The sequence below is a fragment of the Priapulus caudatus genome, unplaced genomic scaffold (genome assembly GCF_000485595.1).
Source record: "Priapulus caudatus unplaced genomic scaffold, Priapulus_caudatus-5.0.1 Scaffold556, whole genome shotgun sequence".
NCBI lineage: Eukaryota > Metazoa > Priapulida > Priapulimorpha > Priapulimorphida > Priapulidae > Priapulus > Priapulus caudatus.
Genome location: NW_014577617.1, coordinates 66344 through 76198, shown reverse-complemented (window position 1 = coordinate 76198; position 9855 = coordinate 66344).

The window sequence follows — 9855 nt, the reverse complement described above, 5'->3', positions numbered from 1 at the left end:
GTCTTGCGTTCTGTTATTGTTCTTAACCCGCGGTCTCGTTTCGTGTTTGCGGTGAGCTTGAAGGAGATGTCAGACTTGTCTCTGTGTCTGATGCGGCGTAGCAACGAAGATAACAATAATGATTAACACAAATCCATGAATGAGTTTTCCACGCACAGTAATTTATTGTTGCTCACGATACACTCGTGAGCAAGAGTCCAGAAATGTATCAACACAACATATGCCTCTGTCCGTTTGTCCGTCCGTACGTCAGTCTCTGAGGTTGTCTGTCTGTCAGTCTTTTAGTCTGTCCGTCTGTCAACACCGTGAATATATGTGCTCGTACAAGGAGAGAACTCTCGAGCTTCCAAGGTGTGTTATATATATACAACTAGCCAGGTGACGTCATCTTATTGTACGCGCGCGTGGGACCATGCTACATACACGTGTACAGGTTCTTCCCTAAGAACGAGTTAACACGTGCAGAGGTTCTCCCCTAAGACCGAGTAACACATCTAGAAATCACGTCTCACTCACGTGTAGAAGACACACGTGTATTCGACGCTACTAGGTTACTCAAATGCGCACTTCCTGTCTTCTACGAAATCTGCCTTCACATATCCGGGTGTGCGTCTACGCAGTAGAATTAACATCCTGGGTGTTGGCTCCTTAGCTAGTCACATAATTAATTTTACCATGAACATTTTCTAATTAATTACTTCACTTCTCTATACAAATTAACTGGCCACTGTTACAAGTGTAAGGAGGGTTGGTTGACCTGGACGGATGCAGCAAGCCTAAGCGTTCGGTGTTATACTATGTTTGCTCATGCTACTTCATTTCAGGCTGTCTACACGTGTTTCTCACACTGCCTTTATTCTCATCGTCTGGACGTGATGCGGCCATGATGCCGAGGCGCGCCGAGGATTGACACTTTGTGTCTTCCAATCACAGCGTACGCCGCACCACTCCGTTATTATTTCAAAGGTGGGGACCCATCGACGTACGGAATCGCCGATCTCAAGAACTAGGGCATTCTGCTAGGCTAGAACGGTTTCCTATGATAGAGTTTGGCACAAAAACGAAAATAACACGCTGTTTAGCGGACTGCGCTACGTCCTTCTGTTGCATTTTCGCATCTCCGTAATCAGAATAAGCCCCGCCTTCTTCATTGATTGACACTGAATGGGGCGTCAACGACGTGACCAGTTACTGCGTGTAGGTGTTAGGCGACACTGTTTGCTTTTCGTAAATAATGAAAGGCCCGGCCGATGCATTTTGCATCGAAGTAGAAAAATTCGGCATTTTTACCTGCTTTCGGAAGTGAACGAGAGTGTCATTCATTGAACATTGAAGGTTTTCTTAAAATTAAAGAATTCCGAAAATCCCTCACCGCGCTACTCGATTGTTTTAGCCAATGAACGTAGCTGTGTGTATGACGTCTTGCCCGCGCGCTTTATGCTTGGCTTAGAGGGCCTCGAAATGGAGGCAGGCACCTGGCAAAACGCCTGTATCTTTACATATAGCTTTGTGACATCAGGATGGGTGGTGTCGGGAGTTCTGCGATGATAACCTCGTAATTTCTCAGAATTTCTCAAGGTGCATGAAACATTTTACCAATTTAGTGGTGTCAGTTAGTCACGGATATGTCACAGTAAGTACTAACCATAAATGTTTCACATACGTTTACCTATTTTGCACACAGTATATTGTTCTTATTTAGAAGCGGTGATACATTGTGAAAAATTGTGTGAATATTTATTTTATTGAGACGTTCCAAGTGCCTGTGCTTCAACAGTCTTGTACGTCAATGCACTGCGTCAGAGCCCACAAACTCAACACAATTCCATATCTTGTATTGTTTACCGCTGAATGCGTGATTGATCAGGGAGGGTGCATGTAAGAGGAGACATTTTCTTGGGTTCCGAAAAACACAATTCCACTTGACAATTTCATGGCCATTTCAATTGGAAGCTCTGCATAATGACCCCCAACAAGCCTTGGACTGACTAGTAAAAAATTGAAAAGGTGTGCATATTGCTCTTATTTAGCCGGCCGATAGTTCTTATTAGAACAAAGTCCTTTATTTTATCTTCTGAAACTACAGACCATCCGCTGACCGCTGGGAGACGGCACCGGGCCCTCAAATTTGGCGCACGTCTCCCCGCGGACAGCGCTTATACTAGAACATCCCCGCGGTCGCGTGCCATATCCGGCAGAACTGCGCGTCTCATCCGCGCGCAGCGCTCAGGATCCACAGCAAAGCTGTGCCACGCAATCTTGTATCATGTCTCTCTGGATCACATTCTGAAAGTTTTCTACTGTATGGTAGTTATTGTATGGTAGATCTCTCTTCTTTGGCTTCCAACAAAAGCACAACAGCTTTGCGGCACCGTCTTCCATCATCTATATAATCAAAGTCCCACGAGAAAAAAGGCAGTGTAAGAGACACGGACAAACATCCTCAAAAGAAATGGCATTGGCACACAAGGTGTACCATTATAGTTGGTTGCTGAACCGTTATAGCTGGTAGCTGAAGTTAAAGATGTATTCACGGTAACTATGTTAGTGTTACACACGCAAATATTTTTAAACAAACCGTATACAGCCGTTTTTAGAACGAATTGATTTATATACAAGCGATCGTGTGAATACGTGTGTGTATAACAGATACCGATATAGTATTATCTTAAGCTAATCAGGTTCCTGAGCAAATACTATACTCTACTATATACTATACTATAAACCTAACTCTATATACTATATCGATAATATACGTATACTATACTATACTATTACTATACTAAGTACTAAATATACTATACTATCACTTATACTATAATATATACAGCTATAGCTATAGCAACATAACTATACTCAGGGGGCGTAAATCGCGCTACCGAGGTAGTGGGGGGATGATACGCGAAGGCTGGGGTATAAAAATTTTTTGACAACTATGAACCCCACTCATATGCGTTTGTCTGCGCGAGCAGAAGGAGGCGGTCGGACCCCTGGGACCCTCCCCCCCCCGTACACGCCCCTGCAGTAATTGAGAATGATTTAGGTCTGGCCCATGTCTCCCAAATTATCATAATAGCTGACTTTCAAGTGGGGCACTGAGGAAGGAGTTTTTTTTTAATCTCAGGGGGATATTTTAGGCAAGGGCCATCCCCCCCTCCTTCAAGACGATGCACATTGAGGGGGAGCATTCCCCCCATCCCCGCCGGAATTTGACGCCCATGATCTATACTATACTATACTATAGCAGGCCCGAGCTACAGGGCGTGTTTGGGGAGTTCGCACGATATCCCCCCACCCCTCGAGCAAAATAAATAAATAATAATTTTTGGTGAATATAGCACTTCTCATGCTGTGGTGAAATCAGTTGAAGATAATGTAAGTAAAGCTTCGCGTAGGTATTGGGTAGATCCAGTCCTCCTTTCATGGCACTTTATTCTTCCCCAGGTGATTTTTTTGCTTTGCCTACTTTGCTCTAGAGTAGTAATAGTAATAAAGAGTATAAAATAGGGGAGGTAGAATAAAAATAAAATAAATTAGTCGTAAAAAAAAAAAAGAGGTTGTTATCCAGAGTATGCATACTTCCACTTGCGTTACATTTTCGTTTACACGAATAATGAATGTGTTGATTTTCGTAATTTGAAACTGGCTGGTCTTGAATGTTAATGACATAATTGGACAATATTCTGAATAGCAGAGACACATTAAAATCCGAGCCAATGTTAGATTTTGCCGCCATTGTTTGAATTTTCTATTTGATTTGAAAGTATTGTGTAACAATATTGGGACCGTGAGTTGTAAAAAGCTGTATGAGGTACTCGATGTAACATAACAAGTTGCGTCAATATTATTGTGTGACTGTAGTTGGTATCTTGCCTTGTTCATAGAGTAGCCATAAAGAAGGAAACAAGGAATTGTTGATCTATTATATTGAAAGAATGTGCCGATATATATTTTTTGCTTACCATATTTCTGTTGTAAAGTGAATCTCTGATGACATATTTGTGAACACAAACATATCAGGATTATATATCTATTTCATACTTCAAATTTTTAACGCAGTTGCAATCTGAATGTTACATCTATAATTAGCAGACAGTTTTCTCTTTTAAGTTTAATTTTTTTGTAAAAATTAATAGGAGTAATAATATCATATCTTCTCATCTGAAATGTAACAATGAACATATGAAAATATTAAATGCAAGAAAAGCTGATTTAATGAATTGATGATTTTATTTTTTAACTTCTTTTAGATTAATTGATTAAGTGTGATGTGTCTTTCTTAATTTGCAAGAAAGTTTGATCTAAACAAATGCTTTTTTTCCCCTCTCCCTGAAACATAGAGAGGAGAATAATATTAAATTTTTTGGGGGCTTCCTGAACCTCCAAGATAAAATAAGCATGCTTTTTCATGGTATGAAGGTATCCCCCCACGTCAATCAAATTCGCCCTGTCTGAGTGAGTGCTTCGGCACTTCTCGTTAGCCCTACAAACGATTTTTTTATTATTGTGTTTCCCACCCCTTCAACAAACGAAAAATAGTGACACTGTGAAGATGGCAGTTATTTTCTTCTGAAAGTGTTTTTCAATAGTACTTTGCTCTCTTGCAATTCGTTTACATTCTTTATTCCTATTAATTCATATTTATGCAAATTACTTTACCATATAGTCGAAGACCATTTTCACTTGAATAGGTGTTTTTTTATTTTTTTTTATTTGAAATGATGCACCAGATCGCTCCATTTTAGTGTAATAATTGCAAAATCTTCATCATGCGGGAGGGGGGGGACCCCCTCCCACACCCTCCCCGATAGAGAAAAAAAAATCGATAGACTTACTGTAATGATTATTATGTGTCCCTCGCTGACATACACTAATAAAATTTAAATTACCCAGTAAATGGCGATGTGTACCCCACGTGATATATGCTAGCTGCATGTCGAAATGAGTAGGCCCCTACAATAGACTTTTTAAAATTAACATAATAATTTAGAGAGAACATACTTACCGCTTGTGTGACGTGAACGATCACTATCCGAACGTGCCACTAGTCGTAACAAATTACTCTATAGCATAATGTGTTTGCGCATGCCCACTATTTGCCTAATAAAATCGTATTTTGTTGTAATTATACATTTAAAGGGAAAGGACAGACTAATCTCATTAGCTTAGCATTAAAAATAAATCAAAATGTCTCGCTTTAATGATTATTAGGCGCCCCTTGCTGACGTATCGCTATAAAAATTTAAAATGACTACTAGATGGTGATGTAGGCCTACGCTCGACGCGATGTTGTCAACTGCTCATCCATCCTCTTAAAGAATAACATTAGGAACATTAGGAATTAACATATTAAATGCTAAAAAAAAGCTAAAACAATTTTCTCGCGGCTGGATTCTAACCTGTCCCTTCTCTCCGAACTTTCCGCACGCTCCGTGTTACGGAACGCTCCAACTTTCCGCACGCTCCGTGTTACGGAACGCTCCAACTTTACGTACGCTCCGCACTTTCACACGGAGCGAAAACGCCTGGTCGAAAACGATCCGAGACTGACCCGGATCAAAAACGACACGGAGCGCAAACGCGGACACGGAACGAAATCGCCAGTGCTAGCGATAAAAATCGCCACGTGTGCGCCCGGCTCCACACACGCGGCACGACTCGACACAGTAACGCAGCGCCGTTGTGCTGAAAAAAATACATTGTGATTTAGCGCATTGTATTTGAGCACAGGCACTTGGAACGTCTCAATAAAAAAAAGAATGTATATAAACACGAAATGTATTTACTACCAAAGTCTTAATGTTTCTTTACTCTATTTCGCCTATGATCACCTGTAAATGCCGGTCAAATGCTCATCTGCAACACACAAGTACACCGCACGCTAGCTGCTGCACACTAACACATAAATACATATTTATGTGCAGTGTGCAGCGGCAGCCAGGGTTTGTTGCAGATGAGCATTTGAACGGCATTTACAGGAAATTGTCGGCAATAATAGGTGAAGCAGTGGCGGATCTACGAGGGGGGGAGGGGTTAAACCCCTCCTCCCCCCCTTGGGCTGCTCCGGACCCCCCTAGCAAGGCGTGCCTTCGGCACGCTGGGGTGTGTAGGCCAATCACCTCAGGTAAACCCTCCCCCCTTGGGCTGCCCCGGACCCCCCTAGCAAGGCGTGCCTTCGGCACGCTGGGGTGTGTAGGCCAATCACCTCAGGTAACCCCCCCCCCACCCCTCAGTTAAAACCTAGATCCGCCCCTGTGAAAGAGAGTATAGAAACATTAAGACTTTGGTAAATAGATTTCGTATTTATTTAGCATTATATTTTATTGAAACGCTCCAACTGCCTGTGTATTTGAGCGCATTGTGTTCACTCTGGTTCAGTGATCAGAAATTATGCATGTGCTTGTTGTCCATTGGCTGATGGTTGCGTGAGCAAAACGCGTGATAAAAAACAATCGCGTTGATTGGGTCAACTGTCTTTCTCCGTACACGGCAGCCGGCAAAAGTCAAACTCATTTGACTTTCGCCGTCGCCGTGAAACCGGGCTGGCGCCGTGCCGTATCAGTGGAGACTGCGCCATAAGATATAATCAAGAGCTAATAAACACCTTTATGGTGTTTATTAGCTCTTGGTATAATAGAATTGAACTTTGCCGGTAGGGGTGAACGGCGCCGTTTCCGTGGCGTTCCGTGCCGCGCCGCGTGTGTGGAGACGGGCCGTTACAATGCACCCGTTCATTACCGGATCCACGAATTAAAGGCCCGTTAGCGCGGCGGGTGGGAGGGGATCGAGCGCAGGGGCAAAAATTAAAACTACCATATCCAGTGAAATTGGAGCGTAGAGCAATGTAAGCGGATCGGCGAGGTCGTGCTGCGCAATTTCTGGCCTCTGGTGCATGGGCACATTAGTGAGCAGATAGCGAGTAAAATTAATGTCTGTAATATGATCGTAAATAACTGCTTCGCTCTTTAGGCCTACTCGTTTGTTTTTATTTTTATTTAGTTAGTTATTTAGGTAATCATCTATGATATAGCATACTTTTACAATATATTTTGAATTCATGAAATTGGATAACTACCAAGGATATGTACACAGAAGGTATGACTGGCGCACTTATTTACATTGTGGTCTTTGTTTTGCTATATTGTATCAATTTGTAGGCATATATGCCTATAATGCTAGTAGGCCTAATTCAATAACCGCTACACTTTTCGTGATTACTGCCGCGATATAGTAGCATGCCTGCGATGATTCTCCAGTTCCGCAAGTGATAACATCAGCTCGCACACAGTACAGATATAATGATCATCATGTTGCGAGGAACCAGTTCGTTACTCTCCTAGACTTCTTTCGCGGGCGCGTACATCCGTGTAGACAATGTACGTGGATACGCGTGGATAATCCGCTCGGCCATGAACCCGGCCACGGCTCACACGTTCTATACTATACTATACTATACTATACTCAGGGGCGTAAATCCGTACCGAGGAGTGGGGGGGATGATCACGCGAAGGGGGGTCTGGGGGTCTAAATTTTTTGAAACTAGACCCCCTCATATGCGTTTTCTGCGCGAGCAGGGAGGGGGTCCGGACCCCCTGGACCCCTCCCCCCCCCTGTACACGTCCTTGCAGTAATTGAAATGATTAGGTCTGCCCATGTCTCCAAATTATCATAATTAGCTGAACTTTCAAGTGGGGCACGGAGGAAGGAGTTTTTTTTTTTAATTTCAGGGGGGATATTTGTACAGGCCATCCCCCCCTCCTTCAAGAGCGGGGGGGATGCATCCCCCCCATCCCCCCGGGATTTACGCCCATGATCTATACTATACTATACTATAGCAGGCCCGTAGCCAGGGGGTGTTTGGGGAGTTCGCACGAATCCCCCCCCCTCGAGCAAAATAAATAAATAATAATTTTTGGTTGATATACCACTTCTCATGCTGTGGTGAAATCAGTTGGAAGATAATGTAAGTAATTCCGTAGGTATTGGGTAATCCAGTCCTCCTTTCATGCACTTTATTCTTCCCCAGGTGATTTTTGCTTTCCTACTTTTACCTAGAAGCTCAGTAGTAATAGTATCCAGAGTATGCCTACTTCACTTCGTTACATTTCTTTACAGAATAATGAATGTTGTGATTTCGTAATTTGAAACTGCTGGTCTTGAATTTAGATGACATATTGGACAATATTCTGATAGCAGAGACACATTAAAATCCGAGCCAATGTTAGATTTTGCCGCCATTGTTTGATTTTTATTTGATTTGAAAGTATTTGTACAATATTGGGACCGTGAGTTGTAAAAAGAGCTGTTATGAGGTACTCGATGTAACATACAAGTTGCGTCAATATTATTTGTGACTGTAGTTGGTATCTTGCCTTTTTCATAGAGTACCATAAATGAAGAGAACAAGGAATTTGTTGATCTATTATATTGAAAGAATTGCCGAGTATATATTTTTTTGTTACCATATTTTCTGTTGTAAAGTGAACTCTGATGACATGATTTGTGAAACACAAACATATCAATTATATATCTATAGTTTTTACCAGTTGGCAATCTGAATGTTACATCTATAATTAGCACAGTTTCTCTTTAGTTTAATTTTTTTGTAAATTAATAGGGAGTACATATATGAAACACCTTTATGGTTTTTAATTGTAGGCATGCATTGTATAATAGAATTGAACTTTGCCGGTAGGGGTGAACGGCGCCGTTCCGTGGCGTTCCGGGCCGCGCCGCGTGTGTGAGACGGGCCGTTAGCTAATGCACGCCGTTCATTACCGATCCACGAATTAAAAGGCCCGTTGCGCGGGCGGGTGGAGGAGGATCGAAGCGGCAGGGGCAAAAATTAAAACTACCATATCCAGTGAAATGGAGCGTAGAGGCAATGTAAGCGGATCGGCGAGGTCGTGCTGCGCATTTCTGGCCTCTGTGCATGGGCACATTTAGTGAGCAGATAGGAGTAAAATTAATGTCTGTAATATGATTCGTAAATAACTGCTTCGCTCTTAGACCTACTCGTTTGTTTTTATTTTTATTTAGTTAGTTATTTAGGTAAGTCATCTATGGATGATAGCATACTTTTACAATATATTTTTGAATTCATAAATTGGATAACTAACACCAAGGATATGTACAGCAGAAGGTATGAGCTGGCGCACTATTTAACATTGTGGTCCTTTGTTTTGCTATATTGTATCAATTTGTAGGCATATATGCCTATAATGCTAGTAGGCCTAATTCAATAACCGCTACACTTTTCGTGATTACTGCCGCGATATAGTAGCATGCCTGCGATGATTCTCCAAGTTCCCGCAAGTGATAACATCAGCTCGCACACAGTACAGATATAATGATCATCATGTTGTCGAAAGACCAGTTCGTTACTCTCCTAGACTTCTTTCGCGGGCGCGTACATCCGTGTAGACAATGTAGCGTGATACGCGTGATAATCCGCTCGGCATGAACCGCGGCCACGCTCACACGTTGAGATTACACAACGGGTCTGTGTGATCTCATATTATACAAAGGCAAGGCTACGTGACTATACGCATGCAGGGTAGATGCGGTAGTGTTAGATGATAGAGAACAGGCACAGGGCTGCTGCAGTAATAATATCAGGACTTTATTAGCTCAGCTGACGAAGTCAGATGCAGCTTGTAGAATCGCATGATTGTCGTCGTCGTCCGTCAACAGTTTGGCACAAATCTTAACCGCTCGACGTACGGTCCTTGATATTCGGACATCAGGGGGGGGGATCGCGAAAAGGACTCGGATGTCGAATTTGGGGTAAGGGTCAAAGGTCAAGATGTGTCAATGAGGGGGGAATATTCCCCTTAACTCAATGGTATAGGAGGA